This window comes from Ornithorhynchus anatinus, chromosome 2 (genome assembly GCF_004115215.2).
Source record: "Ornithorhynchus anatinus isolate Pmale09 chromosome 2, mOrnAna1.pri.v4, whole genome shotgun sequence".
In the NCBI taxonomy this organism is placed as follows: Eukaryota; Metazoa; Chordata; class Mammalia; order Monotremata; family Ornithorhynchidae; genus Ornithorhynchus; species Ornithorhynchus anatinus.
The window spans coordinates 160,974,577-160,990,209 of record NC_041729.1 but is presented as its reverse complement, the minus strand read 5'-3'; the positions used below and the strand labels follow the sequence as shown (position 1 = coordinate 160,990,209).

The window sequence follows — 15,633 nt, the reverse complement described above, 5'->3', positions numbered from 1 at the left end:
TCACCCCCTTCACTTCGTTTGTCACACAGGAAACAAGTGGAGAAGCTGGGATTAGAACCCACTGCTCTCTTTCTCTGGGTTTTTATAGTAAATGCCAAACTCACTGTTTTATGGATATCATTCAAGTTGGGATCATGACCAATTCCAAATCAGAAGGAATCAAATTTGGGTAGTTTTGCTTGGTCTTAACATCAACATCCCTTTAAACTTATTTATTTATATTAATGTCTGTCTCCCCCTCTAAAATGTAAGCTCGTTGTGGACAGGGAATGTGCCTGTTGCTCTGTACTCTTCCAAGCGCTTAGTATAGTGTACTATAATGATGATGGTATTTGTTAAGTGCTTACTCTGTGCAAAGCACTGTTCTAAGCACTGGTGGGATACAAGGTGATCAGGGTGTCCCACATGGGGCTCACAGTCTTCATCCCCATTTTACAGATGAGGTAACTGAGGCCCAGAAAAGCTAAGTAACCTGCCCAAAGTCACACAGCTGACAAGCGGCGGAGCTGGGATTAGAACCCATGACCTCTGACTCCCAAGCCTGGGCTCTTTCCACTGAGCCATGCTAAAGCACTCAGTAACTCCCCCTCCCTTCCGCGTCACCTCGCCTTGCTCTCCTAGATCTTCATTTGCGCTCTCTTCCCCCAACATTTATATATATATTTATAATTCTATTCATTTAAATTGTTGCAAGTTTACTTGTTTTGATGTCTGTCTCCCCCCCCCCCCCAGATTGTAAGCCTGTTGTGGGCACATATTGTCTCTCTTTATTGCTGTATTGTACTTTCCAAGTGCTTAGTATGGTGCTCTGCACACAGTAAATGCTCAATAAATACGATTGAATGATTGAATGAATGAACCAAAGCGCCATCTGTTCACTTCGGACCTTCTTCATGCGGCCAATCTGTAGCTGGGCTTCTGAGATATGACGCAAGGGAGAGTCCAAGGTACTGGCCCCCCATTGCCATGACCTGGGTCCCAATATGTCATCTCCCCTGCCTTAGGTCACTCCACCCACTGGGCGAGAAATATATATATAAAAAAATTAATCGGTGGTATTTATTGAGCACTTACTGTGTGTAGAGCACTGTACTGGGTGTTTGGGAAAGTACAAAACAACAGACTTGGTAGACCCGTTCCCTGCCCACAATAACCTTACAGTCAGAGAAGCAGCATTGTCTAGTGGATAGAGCAGAGGCCTGGGAGTCAGGAGGACCTGGGTTCTAATGCTGGTTCTGCCACTTGTCTGCTATGTGACCTTGGGCAAATTACTTCAATTCTCTGGGCCTCAGTTCCCTCATCTGTAAAATGAGGATTATGACTGAGCTCTATGTGGGAGAAGAACGGTGTCCAACCCATTCATTCAAACTTATTTATTGAGCACTTACTGTGTGCAGAGCACTGTACTAAGTGCTTGGAATGTACAATTGGGCAATGATCTTGTATCTACCCCAGTGCTTAGAACAGTGCTCAGGGCATAGTAAGCGCTTAACATATACCACAATTATTACTGTTAGAGGGGAAGAACCAGTGCCCTGGCTCCAGAAACCCACACATGGAATGAAATGTTAGCTGCTGCAGATGCTGTGAGTACTGGAGTGAGCTGTGAGGATCCTGAAACCTCGCTCTTCTAGGTAGAAGGCCCTACAGCTCTTATCGGACGGGTCGTCGCCCTTGTCCTATATTTTATATCCAATCCAATCATATTTATTGAACACTCAATATAACATATATGTTATAGGTTTTCTTCTTGAATCATGGACCTGTTGCTAACCCTTCCCTGCCTTATTCTCAAACAGGACCCCACTGGGGATGAAGGTCTGTGCCCTTATCTTTCTCCTGTATTTCTTCCTCCAATGCTTAGAACAATGCTTGGCACACAGTAGGGGCCTAATAAATACTACTTTTATTACTATTTCCACTATTGAGTGAATAATAATGAGTTTCGAGTCCTTCAAAGATGTCATTTTAAGGATGTGGTTTCACCTCCAAGTTGCTGGGGTCTTGGTGTTCTCTATGTAGGTCATCTGCTTTAAATGGGTCAAAATGTGCTACAAACGGGCACCTTTTTGGCTCAAAGAGTTGGATAAAGTTCAGTGTTCATTGCTGGAATGGAATAAGGAAAAGTAAATGTCAAACCAAGGATGTTCTCTTGGATTACTTTTTCAGTCCCAACTAATAAAAAAGCTAAACAATCCCATTTCATCTCCTGCTTCCTTCATGTCAAACACATCAATATGAAATTGGGAGCCAGTTTGCTTGCTCATTCATTCAGTCATGTTTATTGAGGGCTTGCTGTGTGTAGTGCACTGTATTATGCGTTGGGATAGTATAAAATAACAGTAAACTGACACATTCCCTGACCACACTGAGCTTAGAGTCTAGAAGAGGAGACAGACATTAATATGAAATAAATAAATTACAGATATGGATATAAGTGCTGAGGGAAGCAATAAAACAGCTCATGCTTATTGAAGAGCCTTGATTTCTGTTGGTAATGGTTCCCAATCATGTCAGCTATAAGGGCTTTTTAAAACGACTTACAGAGACCATAAATATGATTTAATGTGTCCTTTAAAGCACCTGGTTGAATTCATCATTAGAAAGATATCTTTCTTGGGATCCATATATTCTATGAAAAATTAAAAAAGAGACTGCACTTGTGAAATAAATGGACCCAAAATCAGCTGGCCAGCATGGACACATAAGTAATGCAGGTGGATGTGGGTGTGTGTTGTGTGTGTGTGGGCCCATCTTTATTTTATGATATCTTCAGAGGTTAAATATATTGTTGGGAAAAAAAAGGTTTTCGTTATGTCTGGGCCTGAGACATGGTCTCTAGAGTGCAGGGGAGGGAAATGAACAGAATTTGAGGGGCATATGTGATTTATGGAGGTGGAGTGTTGTTGAGCTAATATCATCAGCCACTGAGCATGGAGAGGTGAAAGTAAAGAACAATCGATCAATCAATCATTTATTGAACACTTACTGTATGCTGACCACTGTACTAGGTGCTTGCAAGGGAACAACAACTGCGTGCATGGGAGAGAAGCAGTGGGGTGGCCTGGTGGATAGAGCATGGGCTTGGGTTTTAATCTGGACTCCGCCACTTGTCTCCTGTGTGACCTTGGGCAAGACACCTCACTTCTCTGTACCTCATCTGTAAAATGGGGACTAAGACTGTGAGCCCCATGTGGGACATGGACTGTGTCCAACCTGATTAGCATATATCTATCCCAGTGCTTAGTACAATGCTGGGCACATAGTGAGTGCTTAAGAAATCATAAACAAAAGAAATCAAAAACGGTACAGTAGAGTTGATAGGTTCCCTGCCCTGTGACAAGTAGATCATAGTCTAGAGGGGGAAACAATAAAATCAATTGCTGATCGGGGAATGGGAGGGTCTTGCCTGTCCATCTCCCCTGATTAGACTGTAAGCCCATCAAACGGCAGGGACTGTCTCTATCTGTTGCTGACTTGTTCATCCCAAGCGCTTAGTATAGTGCTCTGCACATAGTAAGAGCTCAATAAATACTATTGAATGAATGAATGAATGAATAAGCTGTGAGTTCTTCCAAGCACTTTGTACAGTGCTCCGCATACAGTAAGTGTTCAATAAATACGAGTGACTGGCTGACTGTTGTGTTGTACTCTTTCAAGAACCTAGTAAAATGCCCACTGTAAGTGCTCAGTAAATATGATTATTGATTGATATGAATGTAAGTGTTGTAAGGCTGGGAGTGGGGTGAATATCAAGTGCTTAAGGGGTATGGATCCAAGTGCAGAGGTGATGCAGAAGGGAAGGCACGTAGGAGAAATGAGGGCCCAATCTGGGAAGGCCTCTTGGAGGAGATGTGATTTTTAGGAGGGCTTTAAAGATGGGGGAATGGTGGACTGCGTGGCCTACTAGATAAAGCATGGACCTGGGAGTTAGAAGGGCCTGGGTTCTAATCCTGGCACTGCAATTTGTCTGCTGTGTGATCTTGAGCAAGTCACTTCACTTCTCTGAGTCTCAGTTACCTCATCTGTCAAATGGAGATAAGAGCATGAGCCCCATAAGGGTGCAGGGACTGTGTTCAACCTGATTAACTTGTATCTACCCCTGTGCTTAGAATGGTGCTTGGCACACAGTAAGTGCTTAACAAGTACCATAATTATTATTATTACTAAATCCTATGGATCCACTTCCAGAACGATTGAAGGTGGAGGTGGGGCATTCTAGGAGAGATGCTTCCATAGAGTCGCTATGGGTCGGAGACGACTTGACAGCATAAGAGAAGATAGGAGCAAGGGCAACTGCAGGAGGTTTATTTCTAATGGGAGTGAGAAGGAACTGTGGGAGGAGGTGGGAGTCCTTGGCACATAGTAAGCGCTAAACAAGTACCATAATTATTATTATTATTAAGAGCAAGGGCAACCACTGGAGGTTTTTTCCTAATGGAAGTGAGAAGGAACTGTGGGAGGAGGCGGGGAGAGGTGGGTGTGGAGTCACTTTGCCTCCCCAGGGGAAGGGTAGTACCCCAAATGCCTCCCCCTAAGCCTCTGGGGCGGGCCAGGGACTGGGTCCAGTCAGAAGAGGGCAAGGAGGGCAGAGGTAGTCAGCCCCTGAGGAAGGACTACATTCATTCATTCAACTGTATTTACTGAATGCTTACTGTGTGCAGAGCACTGTACTAAGTGCTTGGAAAGTACAATTTGGCAACAGATAGAGATAATCCCTACCCAACAACGGACTCACAGTCTAGAAGGGGGGAGTCAGACAACAAAATAAAACAAATATGCATCAATAGCATCGATATAAATATACAGAATTATAGGTATATACACAGCATTAATAAAATAAATAGAATAATAAATATGTACATATATACACGGGGGTAGAGCATAGGGAGGGAGTTGGGGCGATAGGGAGGGAAAGCCCTTTGGTGTTCAACATGGGGTACACAGTCCAAGCCTGGGCACCGGTAGCTGGACCCTCTAGATGGTGAGCCAGTTGTGGGCAGGGATTGTCTCTCTTTATTTGCTATATTATACTTTCCAAGCGCTTAGTACAGTACTCTGCACACAGTAAGCACTCAATAAATATGACTGAATGAATAGACCCCAAAAGGCAGCAGGAGCTGGAGCCTGCACCGCCCCTTCTAGACTGAGAGCCCATTGTGGGCAGGGATTGTCTCAATTTCTTGCTGAACTGTACTTCTTAAGTGCTTAGTACAGTGCTTTGCACCCAGGAAGTGCTTAATAAATATGACTGAATGGATGAATACCAAAAGGCTCACCACAGCCCAAAAATATTCAAAGTAGAACAGCCCCTCTGGGACTATCTCTCTCTGACTGGAACTGAGTTCTGGACCATTTCATTTTCCTTCCATCCCTCCTGACCACCCACAAAATATAACTGACACATGGACAGGAATACAGAATATAGAATTTGTTAAGTGCTTACTATGTGCCAGGCACTGTTCTAAGCATTGGGATAGACACAAGGTATTCAGGTTGGACCCAGTCCCTGTCCCATATGGAGATCTCAGTCTTAATCTGCATGTGACAGATGAGGTAACTGAGGCTCAGAGAAGTGAACTGACTTGCCCAAGGTCACACAGCAGACAAGGGGCAGAGCCGAGACTAGAACCCAGTTCCTTCTGACTCTCAGGCCCGTGCTCTGTCCACTAGGCCATGCTACTTCTCATAGGAAATTCAGAAATGGTTGAAAGAGAGGAGGCAACCAGATTTCCTGTCCGTTCCTCCCCCAACCCTTGCCTTCTTTGCTCCTTCACATGCCAGCTCGACTCCCATCCTCTCTCCCCCAGCTACAACCTAGGGGTTGCTTTCTGGGTCACCCGTCACTCTCAACCTGGGGAGGGGAAAGGTAAAAATGCTTCCTTATGTCATTCTGGTTTATTATTTCTATTATTACCAAGTGCCGTTGAGTTGTTTCCGATTCATAGCGACTCTATGGATATATTTTCTCCAGAACGTCCTGTCTGCTGCCATGATCCGTGACCTTACTAACGGTTCTTCCGTTATTGTTGTTATGGTCTCTGTCCATCTAGCTGCTGGTCTGCCTCTTCTGCGTTTTCCTCTGACTTTTTCTAGCATTGGTATCTTCTCCAGAGAATTAGTCCTGATTATGTGACTAAAATATCCTAATCTAAATCGAGTCACTTGGCCTTCCACTTTGGCTTAATTTGCTCCCAAACCCATTTGTTTGTTTTTAGGGCAGTCCACGATATTTGCAAAAGCCTTCTCCAACAGCACATTTCAAAATAATTGATGCTCTTTCTATCCTGCTTTTTCATTGTCCAGCTTTTGGATCCAAAAATTGTCTAGCTTATACTGGCACAGAAAAAAAAAATACTGCTTCTTTGAAAGAGTGACGAGGTGTGTCAGAGGACTCTAGTGTGTAAGACCAAGATCTTCTATATTGAGGCTGGCTCAAGAAGAATGTATTTAATAATGATGGTATTTATTAAGCAGTTATTATGTGCCAGGCACTGTTCTGAGCGCTGGGGTAGATACAAGGTAATCAGGTTGTCCCACATACGGCTCACAATCTTTATCCCCATTGTACAGATGAGGTAATTGAGGCCCAGAGAAGTGAAGGGACTTGCCCAAGGTCACACAGCTGACAAGCGGCAGAACCGGGATTAGAACCCATGACCTCTGACTCCCAAGCCCGGGCTCTTTCCACTGAGCCACGCTGCTTCTCTACAAACTCATCAGGTCGGACAGAGTCCCTGAACCACATGGAGTTCACAGTCTTAATCCCTATTTTACAGATGAGTTAACTGAGGCTTAGAGAAGTGAAGTGACACAGCAGAGTGGTGGGGCCTGGATTAGAACACAGGTCCTTCTGACCCACAGACCTGTCTGTGCTCTATCCACTAGGCCATGCTGCTTCACTAGTCAATAAAACCATGACAGCTCACGGTTCACAAGAAGATCCAACGGAAATACTTCTCCTCCGGACCCCCACCTCCCTGCCTTACATGGTCATTCTCTCCTCTCTATGCTATGTGCCAAGCACTGTTCTAAGCGCTGGGGTAGATACAAGTTTGGATACAGCCTTTTCCCACCTGGGGCTCACAATCTAAATCCCCATTCTACAGATGAGGTAACTGAAACACAGAGAAGTGAAGTGACTTGCCCAAGGTCCCATGGCAGGCAAGTGGAGGACCTAGGTCCTTCTGTCCTAGGCCCAGGCTCCAGGCAGGGAACTTATTTACCATGTCTGTTGTTTTGTATTCTCCCGAGTGCTAGGTACAGTGTTCTGCACGCATTAAGCATTCAGTAAGTACCACTGATGGGTTGATTCCCCATTCCCTTGCCCAATAGCCATGTAGTGGAAAGAGCTCGGACCTGGGAATCTGAGAACTTGGGTTCTAATCTTGGCTCTGTCACTTGCCTCCTGGTTGACTTGGAGCAAGTTACTTAAATTCTTCATGCCTCAGTTTTCTCTCTTTCTAAAATGAAGGTTCAATTCTTTTTTACCCTCCTCTTTACACTGGAACCGTCATGTGGGACCATGACTGTGTGAAACCTGATTATGTTGTATCTAACCCAGTGCTTATATATCGTAAGCACTTAATAAATACCCTAATTATTATTATTACCTGTCCCTTTACTTAGTAACCAATTCTAAAAAAAAACAACACCCTCATTTATCAAAGGTATTTATTGAGTGCTTACTGTGTGCAGAGCACTGTACTAAGCACTTGGGAGAGTACAATATAACAGAGTTGGTAGGCACTGTTCCGTTCATTATTCATTCATTCATTCATTCAATGGTATTTTTTGAGCGCTTACTGTGTGCAAAGCACTGTACTAAGCGCTTGAGAGAGTACAATATAATGATAAACCGACACATTCCCTATAAATAATAATGTTGGTATTTGTTAAGTGCTTACTATGTGCAGAGCACTGTTCTAAGCACTGGGGTAGTTACAGGGTAATCAGGTTGTCCCATGTGAGGCTCACAGTTAATCCCCATTTTACAGATGAGGTAACTGAGGCACAGAGAAGTTAAGTGACTTGCCCACAGTCACACAGCTGACAAGAGGCAGAGCCGGGAGTCGAACTCATGACCTCTGACTCCGAAGCCCAGGCTCTTTTCCACTGAGCCACGCTGCTTCCCAAATGAGGTGCTTACAGTAGAAGGGCAGATGCATTAATAGAAATAAATAAATTACAGATATGTTCATAACAGAGGTGGGGGTGAGGGAGGTGTGAATAAAGAATCCAAATCCAAGTGCAAAGGTGTTGCAGAAAGAAGTGGGGAAAAAAGGAAATGAGGGCCTAGCTGGGGAAGGCCTCTTGAAAGAGATGTGCTTTCAATAAGGGTTCAATATATTCTCTCTCTCCGCTCTCAGGGTCACACCTGGAGAGTTTCCCGTCCTCTACCAGTCTCGGCTATGGGAGGGAGAGTCAAGCAGAGGTCTATCCATTCCATTCCTAGCTTGGGCAGTGGCTAGTGAGTGGCAGGCCATCTGCTACAAGTCAAAACTCACCCATGCTGAGCAGCAGCGGCATGGGAGAGAGTCAAGGGGGGACACTCAAGTTTACTGCGTGGAAGGCGGCAATGGTAAACCACTTCCGGATTTTTACCAAAAAAACTCTATGGATCCACTACTGGAACAAATGTAGATGGAGAGCGGGGCGTTCTGGGAGAGTTCGTGGTGTCACTATGGGTCGGAAACGACTCGACAGCATGCTCTCTCTAAATAAGGGGAAACCTAAATGTTTTCTTTATGACAGTCAATTCTCCTATAAGATGGGTTTTCACTGAATGTTTTAGACCGAACACAGTAGGAGAGTTAGGGAGCATTCTTCCTACAACACACGTCTGTCTGGATGGAGCGTGACGTGACGCTGGAAGAGTCGCTTCCTTGATCAAGGCACGCCCAATGAAACGAGAGCTTTCTTTAACGTGGGATTCACTGGGAACATAATGGCAGCTTTTGGTGGTAGACCTCACTCCTGGTGGCCTGAAATCCAGGGTACTGCCAGGGCACAACCGTTCACAGCAGCATTGTTCACTCATTAAGAAGCACCGAACAGTGACCTGTGTCGACATGTGAGCCGACCGCTGGTAATTGAGGCATTCAGAACATGATTCACTGAAGGTTCCGGATGATTAAAGGGTGTTCAACTTCCGACAGGCCCGTTTCCTTGGAGCAGATCCATTTTGGAAAGCTGCCCTCCCTTTCTCTAGTCACATGTCTGCTGTGTGACTTGGGGCAAGTCTCTTTGCTTCTCTGCGCCTCAGTTACCTCATCTGTAGAATGGGGATTAAGAGTGAGAGTACTATGTGGGGACAGGGACTGTGCCCAACCTTATTATCATGTATCTGCCCCAGTTCATTAAACAGTGCTTGGTACATAGTAAGCGCTTAACAAGTACCATTATCATTATTATGATTATGATTATTACAGATCCATCTACTTGCAGAGAAGATGGTTCTCATCATACTACAGTTGCAGAAGCAGTGTACCTAGTGGATAGAGCACAGACCTGGGAATCAGAAAGACCTGGGTTCTAATGCCAGCTCTGCCACTTGTCTGCTGTGTGGTCTCAGGCAAGACACAACTTCTCTGTGCCTCAGTGGCCTCATCTGTAAAATGGGGGTTGAGACTTTTAACCCCATGTGGGAAATGGGCTAAGTTCAACATGATTAGCTTGTATTCAATCATATTTATCTACCTCAGGGCTTAGTATAGTGTCTGGCATATAGTAAGCACTTAAATACCATATTGAAAAAACCAAAAAACTGCCTACATTCTTCTCCAACATTTGGGAGGTAACTCAACAATCTCCTTTGAACACCTAGTATTCCAGATTCTCACAATTCTTAGTCAGGAAGTTCATCCTAACCTAAATCCCTCTACCGGTGTATGTCCATTTCCTTTGATTCATTTCTCTGAGGAAAAGGAACAGAGGAGTGCTTACTCCCCCACCAACTCCTTGGGAACAGAGATTGTGTCTAGTACTCTCCCGGTGCTTAGTAGAGTGCTATGCAGGGAATAAGAGCTCAATAAATACTACTGACTGCTTGGCTGCCATCACTCCCTCCTACCCAATCCCTATTCACATGTGAGATCACTGTGGGCAGGGGATGTGTCTGTTTGTTGTAGTGTACTCTACCAAGCGCTCAGTACAGTGCTTTGCACGCAGTAAGAAGCCAATAAATACGATTGAATGAATGAATGAATTCCTAAATACGCCCATGAATAAGGTAAATTCAAGGCTTAAAAACACTGCTCCACTTCCCTATCTAGCGGATCTCTCTTTTGTAGAGACACACTGACTTTTTATCTCAAAATATTGAATTTGTATCTTTAGGCAGGTTCACTTCACCATAATTAGTGGTTTAGGATTTACTGATGTTAACTTTCTACTGAAATGAGAGGTTTCAATCTTGATGGCAAAACACTAGTGGAATTTAAAGTCAACCTAGTCTTTGAAATGGGGATTGGATGATAATATCAGGAAAGGTATTGCTTGCTCTTCTACAGAAGCCATTTGAGAGCATTTCCAGCTCCTGCTTCCAGAAATTAACGTCTTACATTTGAATTTAGGCCATAATTTCATCAGGTGTAATTATAGGAACCAACTGATACTTAGGTGTCTCTTGATATCAAGGTATCGGTTCCAAGTTAATTCAATATCTGACCTCTGATGAAAGACCTGATTTTATAGAAGTCCTCTAAGGCATTCTTTAGGATTGTATTGGGGTTAAAAACCTATTGGACAAATGCTGTGGGGGAAAATTGAGGAAATTCAGACAAAACCAAAAGCCATTCCTTCTGTTTTGAAGGGCTGATTGGAGGTATATTTGAGAAGGTTTCTTTATCCAGTGTGATACCTGAAAGTTCAGTTTTCAGTTGTTTTGTCCCTTGTCCAGAACTGATATGGAACAGGATACCTTCATATCTGGTTCTTTTAAGGGCCTCCCCTCCCCTCTCTACCTCAGCTCCTGAACCTTATGGCTTGTAAGGATTGAGAGACATTAGTCATGTCAACTAATTCTTCTCTACTCTCCTAAGCACTTAGTACAGTGCTCCGCACACAATGAGCACTAGATGAAAATGACTGATATTGTCAACTGCAATGTGTCAGGCATTTACTATATTTGGACCATGAATTAAAATGTGCTTTGCCTATCAAAGTTGTGTTCTGCATGCTAAGTGGACCTCTGCCAATCAATCAATCAATCACTGCATTTACTGAGCACTTACAATTGTAGAGCACTGAACTAAGTGCTTGGGAGAGTACAACACAGCAGAATTAGCAGACACATTCCCTGCCCGTTACGAGCTTACAGTCCAGAGGGGGAGACAGAAATTAATATGAATAAATAATTTATTATATATAATATATAATTTAAAGATATGTACTTAAGTGCTGTGGGGTTGGGGGTGAGGTGAATATTAAATGACCAGAGTGTACAGATGACGCAGAAGGGGGAGCCAGGAAAAGAGGTCTGAATTGGGGAAAGCCTTTGTGAAAGCTTAATATAGAAATGTTAGAGGGGAAGGGGAATGGAAACTCAATGTTTAGATTGTATCAAAGGAAATTCATGAAAAAAATTAATTGTTCTCTTCTGGATTCCCCACCTTCAAAGCATTATTAAGGTCATATCTCCTCCAAAAGACCTTCCCTGATTGGGCCCTCATTTCCTCAGCTTGCTCTCTCTTCTGAGTTGCCTATGCACTTTGATTTGTGACCTTTGGGAATTTGATATTTGTCCCACTCTGAACACACAGTGCTTGTGGACATATCTTTAAACTGTGTATTATAGATTATTTATTTATTTGTACTAATGCCTGTCTCCACCTTTTGACTGTAAGCTCCTTATGGGCAGGGAACCTGCCTGCTCATTCTGTTGTACTCCTCCCAGGCACTTAGTACAGTGCATAGTAAGCGCCCAATAAATATTTTTAATCGATTGATTGATGGATTGGATTTGAGGGCAAAGTTGTAGGTAAAATTTTATTGGAAAACTCCAGCTTTGCCATGGTCAATTACTAACTGCTCAGAACAAAACTGATGCAACTTTATTTAAAAATAGCAAACTATATTTAAATATACAAATTTAATACAAAGGAAATGGAAGTTCCAAGTAATTTAAATTTAAAGAAATGTCATTCCACAATGAAAAGTCTCTTCCTGACATTCTGATCTATTAGCCTTCCACCAGGCTTTAAGTGATTCGGAATTCAATAATTTGCTTGGAAAATGGCTCTTACGATTCTGTAATCTTTATGGGATGTAACTCTTAGGTGATAAACGACAGAATATCTAATAGAGTCCGCCTACAACCTAGTTCATTTAGCATATTCATTCAGGAGGGAACATATCATATATAGAATAACTGTATTCACTCATTAAACTGTATTTTAAAATGAGTTCTGCAGGGGCTTGATTCCTGAAACACATTCCCTGAATATTTATACTTATCATGTGGCTATTAGGAACCGACAGAGACTGCAGAACTCTCCCTCTACTAACTTCTTCCTTAAATGACTTCAACCGGTTACACGCATTAATAATTGCTGAATCGAGCTTTTCGCTGTAAAAGCGGCCATATCAATTCACAACCTCGCCCTCCCCGCTTCTGAATGAGTTGGGTGGAAAGGAAAACGTGGTTTCCACAAAGCTTCCCTTCCAAAACAGGAAATCCTGTGTGGGTTGCCTTCACTGCATGTCACACAGAGTTTGCCTTCTGCTCTCCCGTTGAAAGGCCCATATTTGCTGCAATTCACAGGAAGTTCTTTCTCACATTCAGCAGTTCACAGAACAGGGCTCCCACTGGAGGCAAGGTCGACCTGAATAGAGCATTGCTTTCTTATCACTGCTTCCCAGCTGTCCTGAGGATGCTGACAACACAGCCTCTTTTTACTCAGAATCGCCTTTTCCCCAGCTGAAATTATATCCCACTGGAAGCTGCTGTCTGTCCCTTTTGTGTCTTTTTGTTTTTGATTGCTGTCTGAAGACATATTCGGAAATACCTGTGAGGAACGCCCAGCATCCTAAAGGAGCAGCCCAATCCTGCAGAAAAATAATAACTGTGGTACCTTTTTGGCAGTCACCATGGGCCAATACTCTGCTAAGCGCTGGGGTAGATATGATATAATCAAGATCAGTCACAGTCCAAGCTCTAAATGGGGCTCTATCACATTAATTCCTTCATTCAATCCATTTGATCATACTTATTGAGTGATTACTGTGTGCACAGCACTGTACTAAGCGCTTGGGAGAGTACAATAAATTGACACATTCTCTGCCTGCAATGAGCTTACAGTCTAGAGGGGAGACAGACATTAATGTATATAAATTAATTATGGATATGTACCTAAGTGCTGTGGGGCTGGGAGGAGGGAAGAACAAAGGGAACAAATCAGGGTGACGCAGAAGGGAGTGGGAGAAGAGGAAAGCAGGGGCTTAGTCAGGAAAGGCCTCTTGGAGGATATATGCATAAGGAGGGTGGAGAGTAATTGTCTGTCAGATTTAGGAGGGAGGGCGTGCCAGGTCAGAGGTAGGGCATGGGTGAGGGATCGGTGGTGAGATAGGCATGATCGAGGCACAGTGAAAAATTAGCATTAGAGGAGCCGGGTTGTAGTAGGAGGGAGAACAGGTATTTAATCCCCATTTTTTACAAAAAAATGAGGAAACTGAGGCACAAGGTCATACAGCAGGCTAGTGACAGAGCTGGGTTTCAAACCCAGGTCTCTTGACTCCTAGACCTGTGTTCTTTCCTCTAGGCCATGCTGCTTCTTGTAAAGAGAGAAGATTCTTTCTGAGAACTCTTAGAAAGACAGAGTTCACCCTGACATTGGATTTGGGTGCTGGAAAGCACTCTCAAATTCAATTTAAACACAGTCTTCAATGCAATAACCTGCTGTTCAGTGGAGGAAATGCCACAGAAAGGCAGGTTTTCAGATGTATGACCAAACGATCCATCATCAATCAAGAGTAGTGTATTAAGTGCTTATTGTGCACCGAATACTGTACTACGCGCTTGGGAGTCCAATGCTTTCATCCACTCATTCATTCAATCATATTTATTGAGCACTTGCCATGTGCAGAGCACTGTTCTAAGCGCCTGCAACATAACAATAAACGGACACATTCCTTGCCCTGAATGGACAGTAAAACAGAGTTGATAATAACAATAACAATAATGGTATTTGTTAAGTGCTCACTATACGCCAGGCACTGTACTAAGCGCTTGGCTGGATACAAGCAAATCGAGTCAGACATTGTCCATGTCCCACACAGGACTCACGGTCTACATCCACATTTTACATACGAGGTAACTGAGTTCCAGAGAAGTGAAGTGGCTTGCTCAAGGTCACATAGCAAGTGGCAGAGCTGGAACTAGAACCCATGACCTTCTCACTCCCAGGCCCATGCTCTATCCACTACACCATGCTGCTCTTCTATTATGACAGGCATATTCCCCGCCTGCACCGAGTTTATAGTCTAGGTAGGGAGAGACAGACATTAATATAAATACATTAGATAAAATAAAGTATGGGTAGAATAAATGACTTATGAAAATAATGAATTATGGATCTAATCAATAAATTACAGATGTAAAAGAACAGATCATTTCTATTTTATTTTTATCCAGCTTGAGTTTCAAATGCATGGAGTCACGGGAATGAGAACTTTATGTTAAAGAGGCACTTGAGAGTCATTTTGAGAGTCAGATCTTTCACCAGAACAGAGCGACTTCCTTCAGTCAGGAGGACTCTTTTGGTTCCCCCTGGACTGCCCTAAACACTCAGTGACAAGTGTGAAAATTCTCCCTTTGTTTCATATGTTCCTTCCTCTGGAAATCAGGTCAGGGAGTGACACAATCCAAAGGACTGCACAGCTGGAAGTTTGCTCCTATTTGGCTCAAAAACCAATACGCCCCACTTCTTTTCCCACCCCTTCCCTTTTATGACCCAGAGGAGCTCTGCCCTTTTGCTTCTACGTTAGATTAGCTTCTTTCAAGAGAAGTATATTGGACCCTCTGTCTGTATTTCTAGAGGCCAGAGAACCCTCGGTCACATACCGGGCCTGGAGAAGCCTGGGGAGAGGAGAAAGAACATTAGCTGGGCACAGGAAGACTGAAAGTATGGCTCAGAAGGGAAAATAAAGGGAGTGGAAGGGGGGAATTATGGTCGACTGAAGTTCACTCATTCAATAGTATTAATTGAGAGCTTACTATGTGCAGAGCACTGTACTGTTTAGAATGTACAATTTGGCAATAGATAAAGACAATCCCTGCCCCTTGACAGGCTTACAGTCTAATCGGGGGAGACAGACAAAAACAATAGCAATAAATAGAATCAAGGGGATGTACATCTCATTAACAAAATAAATAGGGTAATAAAAATATATACAAATAAGCACAGTGCTGAGGGGAGGGGAAGGGAGAGGGAAAGAGGGGGAAAGGAGGCTTAGCTGAGGGGAGGTGAAGGGGGGGCAGAGAGGCAGCAGAGGGAGCAGAGGGCAAAGGGAAAGCTCAGTCTGGGAAGGCCTCTTGGAGGAGGTGAGTGAAGTGAAGTGAAGACCTCGAGGACATGTGGCAAAAGTCTTCCATAGGGACAGAAAACAGGGATAAGTTGGCTGAGGAGAGAAGGA

The 15,633-nt window shown here is 43.6% G+C and overlaps 1 protein-coding gene and 1 non-coding gene across 3 annotated transcripts in view; one reads left to right on the top strand and one right to left on the bottom strand.

Moving 5' to 3' along the window:
• The window catches only part of SRGAP1 (SLIT-ROBO Rho GTPase activating protein 1), a 288,890-nt gene that overhangs the window by 226,421 nt on the left and 46,836 nt on the right, over nt 1–15,633 (bottom strand). The gene's annotated exons all lie outside the window — the stretch shown is intronic.
• On the top strand, nt 8,360–8,497 carry LOC114809303. Its single transcript, XR_003757090.1, has one exon. It is a non-coding gene; the product is annotated as a small nucleolar RNA SNORA7 (small nucleolar RNA).